The sequence below is a fragment of the Oncorhynchus mykiss genome, chromosome 17 (assembly GCF_013265735.2).
Source record: "Oncorhynchus mykiss isolate Arlee chromosome 17, USDA_OmykA_1.1, whole genome shotgun sequence".
NCBI classification, from domain to species: Eukaryota; Metazoa; Chordata; class Actinopteri; order Salmoniformes; family Salmonidae; genus Oncorhynchus; species Oncorhynchus mykiss.
Window position 1 is genome coordinate 41,711,821 of NC_048581.1, and position 14,285 is coordinate 41,726,105.

A 14,285-nucleotide genomic window follows, 5' to 3' on the forward strand; every position below is an offset into this window, starting at 1 on the left:
GAAAGTTCACTAGAAGGCATTTCTGCCAAAAAACGCATTTTGCTAAAAAAAAAATGCTCTCCTGTGAAGTCGTGACTTGCGACATACGCCTAGTTTCCCGAATCGGGTCACATATTTCCATGAAATCTGTACACCACCAGGCTACCAAAATTGTCTTAGGGTCATTTTTGACCCGGCAGTTCTAAAATAATTTACACACCACAAAAAAAACAAAGAAACACACACACATACAATAAGAATTTGAGATTGTGTGCTACTGATTGAACTCAGCCAACAGCTCCTGAAGAGGAAGATCACCATGTTTGGCACAGTTAGAAAGAACAAGCCTGAGCTCCCCCCTGCACTCCTCGCAACAAGGGGGAGAGAGGCCTTATCATCAAAGTTTGCCTTCACCCCCACCACCACTCTAGTTTCTTACCTCCCAAAGAGGAACAATAATGTGGTCCTCCTGAGCACACTGCACAAAACAGCTGAGATCAGTGATCATGAGGACAGGAAGCCAGCAATCATCCTGGACTACAACCACAATACAGGAGGCGTGGACAACCTGGACAAGGTGATGGGAACTTACAGCTGCAGGAGGATGACTGCCCGCTGGCCCCTGGTCATCTTCCATAATATCATTGATGTGTCCTCATACAATGCCTTCGTGATCTGGAACAAGATCAACCCTACCTGGATGCCTGATCGACGGAACAAGAGTAGGGTGTTCCTGGAGCAGCTGGGAAAGGCACTTGTAACCCCACACATTCAAAAAAGGGAGCGCTTCCCCCACACAGCAGCATCTGCAGCGCTTGTGAAAGCTGTTCAGGGGGCTGAATCTCATCCTGATCCACCTGAGGCTGGGGCAGGCAAGAGGAGGAGATGCCAATTCTGTCCCCCAAAGAAGGACTGTAAAACAAATACTATGTGCTGCACATGTGAGAAATACATCTGCAAAGTCCATGCACCCACACCTGCATACTGTCCTACATGTGCTTATTAGAGATGATAGATTTATGTTCTTCACGTTGTTGTTTAGTATCTATTAACTTGTTTTATTATTTGTTGTTGCTGTTTATACAGCTTGTGGGTGTGAGCAATGGTTTAAAAAAACGGGGGGAGAAGACTCGTATTTTGTAGTTCAATTCCTCATTGTACAGTAAATAAGATTATATCACTATGTTGCCAAAAAGTTCAAGACTGTTATCGTTTCCCTTCAATAAAATGCATTCAAAACTACTTCCTGCACATTTCTGCTACTTTCTTAGGCTATACAAGTGCTATCTCTTGCTATAAAATTTATGTTTACACCTATGAAGTACCTTTAGCAATAATAATAATAATAATAAACCTCTACTTTAGTAAATAAAACAATTATGACAGGTGTGTTGTAATAAAAACAAGTGGTGTCCACTGATTAAATGCAGACTTTCTGCATTGGGAAGAGGGAAAACCCAGATATTCACAAGGTTTGTGATGAATGACAGGTTGTGTCTTCATGCAAAATAGATTTGGAGTTTAAAAGTCAATTAAGCTGCTTTATTTTAGGGGTTTAGTGAAGGTGGGGTACATTTCTACTACACAACGTTTAAGTTTCTATCGCACAATCTGTAACATTTCAGACCTTAACTGAATGTACATTTTTCTGACATTGCACGATCCCATGAGAATACAGCACAATAACTTTTATTTCAAGATGCCATGACAAATAGAAAAAAATAATGTACTCATATTCAACCAGAACGCATTCAAACCAAATAATAATTTTGGAGAGGAGGTTAGCATACAGATACCTCAAGCAAATAAAATGATTAGGTCATGTATTTAACTAACTTAGATTTTTAGATTGTCGGGAATACAAATTAGAAAATGTGGGCCAATAGCACCCTCAAGTGGATGCTTACTGCACTGATCTCAATCAATCAAATGTATTTATAAAGCCCTTCTTACATCAGCTGATGTCACAAAGTGCTGTACAGAAACCCAGCCTAAAACACCAAACAGCAAGCAATGCAGGTGTGAACTCAATAATGTTAGGAATATTTTTCAAATAATGCCAACCACCAATTGTCTAACAAGATATAAACCCATTTAAAAGTACAAGGAGTAAAAGAGAAGAGCAAAACATAAAAATGTTGTAAACATTTAAAGGTAATTTCTGATTAAGCCGACATATGGGTGCTTGGAGAGAATTAGTCGGGGAGTGGATAATGTGCCTTTACCATCCATCCTACTGGCGAACGTACAATCACTGGAAAATAAACTGGATGAGCTTCATTCGAGACTATCCTACCAACGAGACATTAATTACACTAAGATTTTTATTCTAAGAGAAATATTCAATTATATTCCATGATATTCTTAAAATATATGTGTTGACTGAATATAAGGAAGTGATGTCTGCTAAATAATCAAGTTGGCAGCGCAGTCATATAGCCTCGGCACCTACATAAAGTTGAGTGACTCACTCATTCATAATACAGCAGAGTGGCGCAGCGGTCTAAGACACTTTCTTTGGTTGTAGATCTGCATCTACAAAGCGCAAACATATTGACTCCTGCTCAACTCCTGATATATCCTGGGTACCATCAATGATAAGTGTGAACTGGACCGCTGGCATTGATGTTATTTCCGACACAATTTCTTTGACGATTGTATTGCCCACCAGCTTCAAAATTTTGTTTTGCATTTGGGGACTGGTGAAATCAAAGTGACCTTTCAGCCAGGTGGTCAGCTCTGCATCGCCCTCTGCCTTGTACTTTAGAAGCTGGCTGAAATTCCCACTCTCCTTATCAACGCCTTGAAAAGCCTGACCTTGCCATGAAAAGTACTTCACAACCCCAACAATCTTCAGAAGATTTCTCCTTGCTTGTTGCTGCTGTCTTTCAAGCTCATGTGAAAGTTGCACATTAACAGGCTTTGGCTCCTGAATCTGAGTCATCACAGGTAATTTGTGACACTGGCTGTCTTCATGCTCACTAAATTTCTCCAGTGGCTTCTTCCAATTTTAAAAGCCAATCTATACAAAAGCTGAATCTGCTTTTGATGGAAGCTTAGACTTTTGTGTTGCTAAGTATTTAGCACAATAGAAACAGAGGACCCTCTTTTAAGGAGGAGCTGTAATGGAGCCAAGTATAATCTTTAAAACTTTTTCTCCTGAAAGTAGAGTGTCCCATTTAAAAGGGTTTGACCTAGTTATGACATTCAAATATGGCTGATTTGGACAAGGTCCAAGCTCCTCCCATCCCTCTCCTGCACCTTAATCTTCGCCTGCCTGTCTGCTCTCTCTCTCTGTCTGTCATTGTCTCAAACCCACTCTCCCTGCTTGAGTGTGTATCTGAAATACACATGAGAAGTCATACTTAGAGGAATTTCTCATCTTAAATTAACATTAGGATTAGATTGTTGTGATGTCATTATTCGGTCTTAACCATCAATATCCTTTTCTCACTCACCTGCTCTCCCTGCCCTGTCGGCATCCTCATGCTCTCTCTCTCTCATCTTTACTCTGAATGCACCAGAATGAATATGAAAGAAATATTATCAGTAAACAAGTGGTGTTTCTTGCAATGATGTTCAGGAATGGATTACTAACCATTTCTGATCTGAATGGCAATGATTATTATATCAAGAAAGTGCTTGCACTTTAATCAAACACAGTATACTATACGAATATGCAATAAATGAACGCTACTAATGTCTACATAAATTACACATGTAGCATAACATAAATGATTGACACTTTACTCAGACTTAACGTGGGCTTTCTGACAAGCACGATTGTTGGTCGCTGGGTCAATGTGTGGCTAATTAACATTCCAGGTAACTTAGCTATGATAGCTACTGTTGGTGATGGTTGATTGATTAGCACTTGCAAATCGGCCCGTTTTCACCAAAAACGTTTGTTTCCACTCCATGCAATTACTGATATTTTTTTGCAAAATATGATTTATTTCCACAATTACAGTTCCTGCGAAAAATGACGTGTTTCCGTTAAAACTATCATAATCGACAGTGATATAGCCTAGGTAACACTCATATTACATTCTAGTTTTCCACTTTTTAATACATGTGAAAGTAATGAAATAGAGAGACAGTACAGTGTTTGACATTGCTTGTACCTACCTACAGCCGTTGAGTAACGGCTTCTGCTGGAGTACGGCAACTCCACTTGCACACACAGAACTGCAGTACACCGTAATAATATAACCGGTAGTAATAATAATGCCAATGGGTTACGTTTAGTCATGACTATGATTACATTTGCTAATGATTATTTCGGATGGCAGTGCTTGGTTGGCTGTCGTAGCATAGCAATTTATTTATTTATTTAAATTGGGTGCGGGGAGTCATTTTGAGCATATTAAATACCTATTTTTTGGGGCAATTTTTAATGTGTCTTGTTTGGTAAATTGTTTTGTAAATATTAATTCATATGACTTACTAAAACTGTTGTTATACTAAGGTTTTCATTCTAAGATAAATCAAAATTACCTATTATAGTCTCTAAAAGGAAAAATATTACCATCGTCTCTTGAGCATGTCCTTTTCCTTTCATAATGCATCCTTATTTACAAAGCGATTATTATTATTATTAGATATTCTCACAGCGCACATTTGTAAATCCCAAACTCTAAAAGTAATTGGAAAGGTAGATACAAATTATTTGTGACATTGTGGTTACAGTTGTGCACAGGGGCCTCCCACTCCTCTTTCTATTCTGGTTAGAGCCAGTTTGCTCTTCTGTGAAGGGAGTAGTAAACAGCGTTGTACGAGATCTTCAGTTTCTTGACAATTTCTCAGATGGAATGGCCTTCATTTCTCCGAACAAGAATAGGCTGATGAGTTTCAGAAGAAAGTACTTTGTTTCTGGCCAGTTGGAGCCTGTAATCGAACCCAAAAATGCTGATGCTCCAGATACTCAACTAGGAGTGATGGTTGCTGATAATGGGCCTCTGTACGCCTATGTAGATATTCCATAAAATATCTGCCATTTCCAGCTACAATAGTCATTTACAACATTAACAATGTCTACACTGTATATTTCTGAAAGAAAATCCCCAAAAATATTTTCTTTCAAAAACAAGGACATTTCTAAGTGACCCCAAACTTTTGAACGGTAGTGTACATATCCCAACTAGAAGCAATGAACTACAGGCAACATCCAAACTGAGCTAGAGCTATCGCTTTCAAGGAGAGGAACACTAATCCCGTGATGACCTCCAAAGAACCATCAAACAGGCAAAGTGTCAATACAGGACTAAGGATGAATCCTACTACACCGGATCTGACGCTCGTCAGCTGTGGGAGGGCTTGCAAGCTATTACAGATTACAAAGGGAAACCCAGCTGCGAGCTGCCCAGTGACACGAGCCTACCAGACGAGCTAAATGCCTTCAATCACATTCTCCGTAGCAGATGTGAGTAAGACCTTTAAACAGGTCAACATTCACAAGGCCGCAGGGTCAGACGGATTACCAGGATGCGTACTCAGAGCATGCGCTGACCAACTGGCAAGTGTCTTCACTAACATTTTCAAGCTCTCCCTGACCGACTCTGAAATACCTACATGTTTCAAGCAGACCACCATAGTCCCTGTGCCCAAGAACACTAAGGTAACCTGCCTTAATGACTATCGCCCCGTAGATCTCGCATCTGTAGCCATGAAGTGCTTTGAAAGGCTGGTCATGGCTCACATCAACACAATCATCATAGAAACCCAAGCTCAGCTTTTAACACCATAGTACCCTCAAAGCTCATCACTAAGCTAAGGACCCTGACGGGCCGCCCCCAGGTGGTAAGGGTTGGCAACAACACATCTGCCACGCAAACAAACTATCATGGTCCGAACACAACAAGGCAGTTGTGAAGAGGGCACGACAACAGCACGGTTACCCGGACTATTTGTATTGACCACCTTTTATGCTGCTGCTACTCGCGGTTTATTATCTATTCACTTTACCCCTACCTATATGTATAGTAGTTCAGTGAAGGCTGCTGAGGGGAGGACGGCTCACATTCAATGGAATGATACCATTCCATTGACTCCATTCCAGTCATTATTATGAGCCGTCCTCCCTTCAGCAGGCTCCACTGTTATAGTTACATTGCCATTCAAAAGTTTGGGGTCACTTAGATATGTCCTTGTTTTTGACATAAAAGCAGATTTTTTATCCATTAAAATAACATCAAATTGATCAGAAATACAGTGTAGACATTGTTAATGTTGTAAATGACTATTGTAGCTGGAAACTTCATCCCCGTTGATGTTAATGGGGGCCTGTTTGGCCCTTCTTTTCCTATAGTCCACGATCAGCTTGTTTGTCTTGCGAACATTGAAGGAGAGGTTGTTGTCCTGGCAGTCTCTGACCTTCTCCCCACAGAATGTCTCATTGTTGTCGGTGATCAGGCCTACCACTGTTGTTCTGTCAGCAAACTTAATGATGGCGTTGGAGTCGTGCTTGGCCACACAGTCATGGGTGAACAGGGAGTAGAGGAGGGGATTAAGCACGCACCCCTTAAGGGCTCCAGTGTTGAGGATCAGCGTGGCAGATGAGTTGTTACCTACCCTTACCACCTGGGGTCGGCCCGTCAGGAAGTCCAGGATCCAGTTGCAGAGGGAGGTGTTTAGTCCCAGGGTCCTTGGTGTTGAATGCTGAGCTTTAGTCAGTGAACAGCACTCTCACATAGGTGTTCCTTTTGTCCAGGTTGGAAAGAGCAGTGTGTGGTGCAATTGAGATTGCGTCATCTTTGGATCTGTTGGGAGGGGTATGAGAATTGGAGTGGGTCTAGGGTTTCTGGTATGATGGTGTTGATGTGAGCAATGATCAACCTTTCAAAGCACTTCATGGATACCAATGTGAGTGCAGGTTACCTTCGCATTCTTGGGCACAGAGTTGGCCTGTTTGAAACATGTAGGTTATACAGACTCAGTCAGGGAGAGGTTGAAAATGTCAGTGAAGGCACTTGCCAGTTGGTCTGCGCATGCTTTGAGTACACGTCCTGGTAATCGGTATGGCCCCGGTACTTTGTGAATGTTTACCTGTTTAAAGGTCTTGCTCACAGCGGCAACAGAGAGCGTGATCACACAGTCGTCCGGAACAGCTGGTGCTCTCATGCATTCTTCAGTGTTGCTTGCCTGGGAGCGAGCATAAAAGGCATTTAGCCCGTCTGGTAGGCTCTCGTCACTGGGAAGCTTGCGGTTGGGTTTCCCTTTGTAGTCTGTAATAGTTTTCAAGCCCTACCACATCCGATGAGCGTCAGAGCTGGTATAGTAGGATTCAATCTTAGTCCTGTATTGACACTTTGCCTGTTTGATGGTTCGTCTGAGGGCATAGCGGGATTTCTTAGAAGCATCTGGATTAGTGTCCCGCTCCTAGAAAGCGGCAGCTCCAGCCTTTAGCTCAGTGCCGATGTTGCCTGTAATCAATGGTTTCTGGTTGGGAAATGTACGTACTGTCACTATGGGGACAATGTCGTCGATGCACTTATCAAGGTGTAATACTCCTCAATGCCATTGGATGAATCCTGGAACATATTCCAGTCTGTGCTAGGAGCAGCACTTCTGGATGAACATTTTCTTGTTGGCTTATGGCCATAAATACAGCTGTCATCAAGGCAAACGGTGGCTACTTTGAAGAATCTAAAATATAAATATATTTTGAATCGTTTAACACTTTTTTGGTTACTACATGATTCCACATGTGTTATTTCATATTTTTTGTCTTCACCATTATTCTCCAATGTGGTACTGTATAACATAATTGAAATACTCTAAGTGAAGTTAAAGACTTTCTGAAGAGATGCCTATACCAGTATGGTGATATTGAACTCTTCTGAGGCCAGGAATTTCTCCTGAGTGGACTCGTCCTCCATGACCACAACCAGGTTGACCAGGTCATCTCCCATCAGAGACTCACACTGGTGATGAATGGCCTTAGCTGGAGGGAAGGAGAGAGATAGGGAGAAAGAGAGGGGGGAACAAATGCATGAATACATGAGGTAGGTTCAACAGAATGTTATGGTGTCCCTGAAATGTTCTATATCAACAAGGAAAATTAAAACTTTTACAGTATGTGGTACAGATTATATGTCAAGAAATATAGCACATATAATGCCATCAGTGCAGAGGGAGATACAGTATCTTCAGGGTGCTAGACATTTGAAATGATGCGACAATATTAACGTTAGCGTTCGTGCGGCGCTATACGTATGATATTGCGGGCCTCCCAGAAGGCATCTGAGGGACTGTGTTGGTACTCCTTGGTCTGAGCGTTGACGTTTTCCACAGCCACAGGATTATGGAGCACACAAACATGGCTTATTATATACACACATAGGCACATAATAATAGATGGGGTGATAGGTTGTTGGGCCCCTGGTGGATTATTTTTTTTTTTTTACTATGTACATCCTTCATGTCACCTGCCATGGCAACCACTCTGATGACGAACATCGTTGGCGCTGGGCTGGGAGTCTGGAATCAAAGCTGGAGCTGACCTCTCCTGGGTAGGACAAAGAATTATGGAGCACAGATTTAGAACACAATTCAAAAACCATTCAGCAATATAATTTAAAAGTCAGTTACACTAAAGTCCCGAGTGTGGGAACAAACATAGTCTGTCCCACAGTAGGGTAAACAAGAAAGTTCAAGTCAACAAAGCATGCAGGAGTCATAAGACAAATAGCAAAATGCACAATAAAAAAATAAAAAATAATGACTTGGGACTAGCCATTGTAAGTTGAGTCACTCACCCCAACAGTGCCTGTGTGCTCGAGGCGAGTGAAAGCTCGGTAGAGAGGGGGGAGTGTGGTGGGGGTACTTGTACCAGACAGGGCAGACGGTGAACAGATCGCCAGGTGAAATCCAAGCAGCAGTGCAGCGGAAGCAGGTGTCACACCCACTTGGGAGAAGCTTTATTTCTGGAGGCAGATTTCGTTGGAACATTAATGAACCCCATAAAGTGCTCTTCAATGGCAACACCATTGTATTGCACACACAGTGTATGATACATAATACCACTGACAGCTGTTCAGTGTGGTTTATATCTGGCGTGCAGTCCATGACTTATTTTACTAAATTAATCTTCTCAATTCCCTCTATGGTTTTATTTTTGATACTCTTGCTAAGATAACAGTCACTTATTTCCTGATTTTCAAACTTTCTCAAATGTTCACTCGTTACAGGGTCAAATTGTGCAATTAACTCCACTTGCCAGTGATTTACCTCAAGTGCCATTAACTCTTGCTTGATTGCGTCAATGGTTGTGCATGTTTTCAATCTTTCCGCAAGGTGTCGCCAACTCTCCATGTTTTGTAAATGCTCAGTATACCGCTCATGTGCTTTAAAATTGGTCCCGATATTCTTCCAGTAGCAAAAACCATCACTGCTCAAATAAGTCACTTTTTCCCCCAAAAATGCGACAACAAAAACAAAAAGCTGCATCAGCTCTACTTGAACACAGAAACCATGTCTGTGCGAAAAAAGTGGGTCCCCACTTTGAGGGAATACAATATCTCTGATCTGTTTTGGTCCCTTTTTGACAAGATCACACCTATGTTTGTCAGACAGCACCTCCGGCCACAGTGCCTCAGGCTTCTAAATACCTAACCCTGGGATAGAGTTGTATTTTTCAGTGGGACAATTACACTCATTTTAATGCCAAAGACTCCACAGAATGTTTTTCCAAGAGGTGTTGAGTGTTCCTGAGGAGACTAGTCTGTCCTGTTTTAAATTGGCTTGAAAGTGTGAGACAAGGTATGGATATGGCTGTCCGGCAATGATTCCTAACCACATTTACTGAGCTTAAGCAATTTTGAGAAAAACAATGGACAAAAGTATGTGGACACCCCTTCAAATTAGTTGATTCGTCTATTCCAGCCTCCACCGTTGCTGACAGGTGTATAAAATCGAGCACACAGCCATGCAATCTCCATAGACAAACTTGGCCTTACTGAAGCGCTCAGTGATTTTCAACTTGACATCGTCATAGCATGCCATCTTTCCAACAAGTCAGTTAGTTACATTTCTGCACTGCTGGAACTGCCTCGGTCAACTGTAAGTACTGTTATTGTGAAGTGGAAACATCTAGAAGCAACAATGGCCCAGCCGCAAGGTGGTAGGCCACAAAAGCTCACAGAACGGGAAGGCTGAGTGCTGAAGCAAGTAGCTCGTAAAAATCGTGCACAAAGCGAGGGCCAGACATAAATGATCGGTGTGAAAGAACTTGACTGGCCTGCACAGATCCCTGACCTCAACCCCATCGAAAACCTTAGGGATGAATTGTAACGGCGACTGCGAGCCAGGCCTAATCGCCCAACATCAGTGCCCAACCTCCATAATGGTCTTGTGGCTGAATGAAAGCAAGTTCCCACAGCAATATTCCAGCATCTAGTGGAAAGCCTTCCCAGAAGAGTGGAGGCTATTATGGCAGCAAAGGGGGGGACCAACTCCATATTAATGCTCATGATTTTGGAATGAGATGTTCAATGAGCAGTTGTCCACATACAGTACTTTTGGTCATGTAGTGTATGTTGCCCTAAGATTTGGGCAGAGTTGGTAGTATCTTATTCAAAATTATTTATTGCAACCATACCTCGTTGCCCACCCAAATAAAATATTTAAATATTGATAATTTATTTGACGAGACGCTCGCTGACAGAAAGACACATCAATCTCATTTAAAGCATCCGAGTGAGCGAAATAGCGCCCCTCTGTTTCACTACATGTAGACCATGTATTTGATACTGTCTGAACCAAAAGAGTATTGCATGTCATACTATTTCTGTCCAGACAGCGTCAGATACATGGGCTACATATACTGCCCTACCAAGCAAAAAGGCAGTAACTGCTCATTTGGTAGAAAATGAGTTAATGTCATATTTGCTACATTAAATACATGCTTAATCATGTGGACAAGTATCTTGCCTCTATTGTATTGTGTTTTGGAGAAAATGTGGGTCATGTTAGCAGTTACTGCTACTTGTGAAACCAAGGTAAATAAAAGCCATTTTTCTCAGTTCCACGCTATGAGCAATTACTTCCTTTTTGCTTGGTAGGGCATTATAGAGGGGCGCTGCTTCGCTCACTCAGATACTTTCTCCTGCGATATAGTTTCAGTAGAGAGGAAGAGGCAAAGCGAGAGGGCTTACACTCGCCAAAATCTGTCCAGTATAAACCCAATGCGTTTCTATAGGAATAATATACAGACCTAAGCTTGTCTCCTGCCTTTCCGCCTCTGGGACAAAGACTCCCATTGTCAGGGCGGAGACATGAGCATCTCGTCATTACATACGGACCTCTAGTTTCCACCTCTTGCGAATTGGAAAGGAAAGTTGGCACTGTTAGGATGCTGGATTGACCTAAAGTAAATTCATGATTTGCCAACATTCTATAATTACTCCTGTCCAGGGTCAAAAATCTGATATCAACTTTGGAGAGGACAATTACATGAAATTTTCTCAAGAGCAATTCCTGAGGGGGACGTGCGATCTCATCTAAAATAATCTCTGTTGAGAACCATCACAAAGTTGGTCTCAGTATTGAATTAATCTTTTTATTGGACTTTTTCTGGTACATTTATATAGTCATTAAATATGTGCCACTGGCCTGAGTCTACTACAATAGCTTTACAAGAACAAAAAGTGAAAAAACTACTTAAATTAAATGAATAACCCAAATAAATCAACTCAAATATCATTAAAAAAAATATTTATTTATTGTTCAGTCAGTGTCTCAACTCTTCAAACAACAGCTATGGACAAGTATGTCACACAAAGAATGCAATTTTAAATAAAAAAAAACATAAAATAAATCATTAGTAAGTGTACTGTCATGTACTAAAAACTGAAAACTACGAAACAAAATAACAAATATAATATTATACACCAGGGGTTCTCAAACAGGGGTCCCTGGTGTAATTGCAAGGAGTCTGTGAAATAAAAAAGTGTAATGAACGTATTCAATAACACAAGGTTTGCAGTAACTTTACATATAATATAGATGGGGTGGGGGTCCCTGAGGACTGCTCAAAACCTTGCCCCAAAATATGCAGGGGTTCCAGTACCCAAAAAAGGTTGAGAACCACTGTTATACACACTACTGAACTAATGAACAAAATAACTGAACATAAGTTTGTGGGTTTCAATAGATCCAACAAATTGCTGGCAGATATTTTCCCTCTTGAGACTGTCCAGCCTGTCTTTATGTACATTACAGACAACTACGCCATTCATTCTCTCTTGGCTCATGCTACCGCGTAGCCAAATCTTCAACCTGCGGTGTGCACTGAAACTCCTCTCAGCCTCACATGAAGACACCTGCACCACAAACAAAATTCTGATCAGCAACTCAACTTGGTCAAACAACCCCAGCACCTCCACTGGAAGACTCCTGGTGACCTCTGCTGCCTCTCCACTGCTGCTACAGGGGTATTTGTTGCGAAAGAGAGGCAACTGCACTGAAAGAGAATATATGTTCAGCTCAGGGTACTGATCTAGAGACTCATCCAACTCCCCCGTGAGAAGCGCTCTTTCCAACTTTTGCAGGACGTTTAGACTGTCCTGGTCAAAATGGTCGCCAAACTGAACCTCCACACCGTCCAAAACTTTTAAAAATCCTGCCCTATTGTGATCCACTACTTTGTCAGCAAATCGTCTTGAGTGTGTCTCAATGTATTCAATGGAGACAATCAATGTTGTTGCTTTCTCATACAGCGCAAGCAGGCTTTTGTCATTTCTCTTGCCCCTGCGAGATGACCGCACACAGTCGACTGCAGCCAGCAGAGGCAAGTGTGAGTCCCAACACAGTCTTGCCTTTGCTGAAGTGCTCAAATAAGCCACTGGCAGTTGAAGCTGTCTTGGATGCAGTTTTTGCCATCTCCTCTAGGCTGTTTAGTACCCGCTCATACTGCCCTAGCACAGCTCTAATAGCAGTATTCTGCACAGTCCACCGTGTTGGACATAGGGGTTTCAGGGTGGTCAGATGTGTATCTTCGGATATGGCAATTGATTCAAACATGCTCTTCAACTTTCCTGACTGGACATAGAGGACACCTAACTGATGGACCCAAGTAAGGGAATCCCGGATCAGTGGAGAGGCTGAGCAGCCAGCCTGTGTAATCAGATTTTCACAGTGTGCTCCACAATGCACATAGAGGGCTAATGGCTGCTGCCTCCTCACAATTGCCTGTGCACCTGTGTATTTTCCTGCCATGTTTGAGGCACCATCGTAACTCTGCCCACGTAAGCCAGACATGGGCAAATTTAGCCTCAACAACCCACCAGTTGCCACTTTTGTAACGCCCTCGCCTGTTGTCTCTGACACCCTGTATAGCCCAATAACCTCCTCGTGAGGGACAAGGTTATGGTCAACATAACACAGGCAGACACTCTTCTGTTCAGCACCAGAGACATATTGAGTACCATCAACAATTACTGAAAATTGTACAATCGGAAGAGACCTCATCTCAGCTGTGATGCCTCGAATGACTGTATTGGCCATGATGTTCATAATTTCATTCTGTGCTATGGTGCCTGCGTACATTGTGGTACGGTCTGTTAACCACTTCAGTAAAATGGAATCATCCTCTTCTGCCCTGTGTTTCAAAAGCTGGTATAAATTCCCACTGTCATCCGTGTGGCCTCTAAAGGCTTGTCCCTGTCTTGCTACATGCCGCACCGAACTAACAATTCAACCATTGTGAGGTAAAGAGGCGGGGGAATGCAAACTTTTGAAACTTAAAAACGCACTATTAAGTGTCTGTAATCAGCACAAGTGCTTTCATTGCGTATTCTTAATATTATTGAAATTGTATAGTTATGTTTACAATTATATATTGGGGGGGACAGATCATATTGCCCCGTCCCCTCTGGGATTTCAGCGTACGCTATTGTCTACATAAAATCATTCAAAATAGGCTAGTTGATACAATGTTGGAAGTTTGTTAGTGACATCTTCGGGTTGGACCCTCTGCATTGGCCTATAGGCAATCTCTGAGTTCTATGCTCTCATTTCTTTAGCCGCCAATGGATCACAGTTTATCCATATGACAGAGGCTAGTGCTCTAGCCATAGTGGATTTTTAGCATTTTACTTCAGATTTTTATGATTAACCACATGCCAATGATTTTGAGAAACAAAACATTATTATTGAAATGAAACTTCCATAAAAATGTGCAAATGCAAATAATCAGAACTGGCACGCAGACCGGTAGAAATTGTAGAATACATTGTAAGCTTCCCCAAACTTGAAACTCATGAGCAGCCTATGGTCTTACACCCTGATGAAAAAGCTTGGCTGTCGAA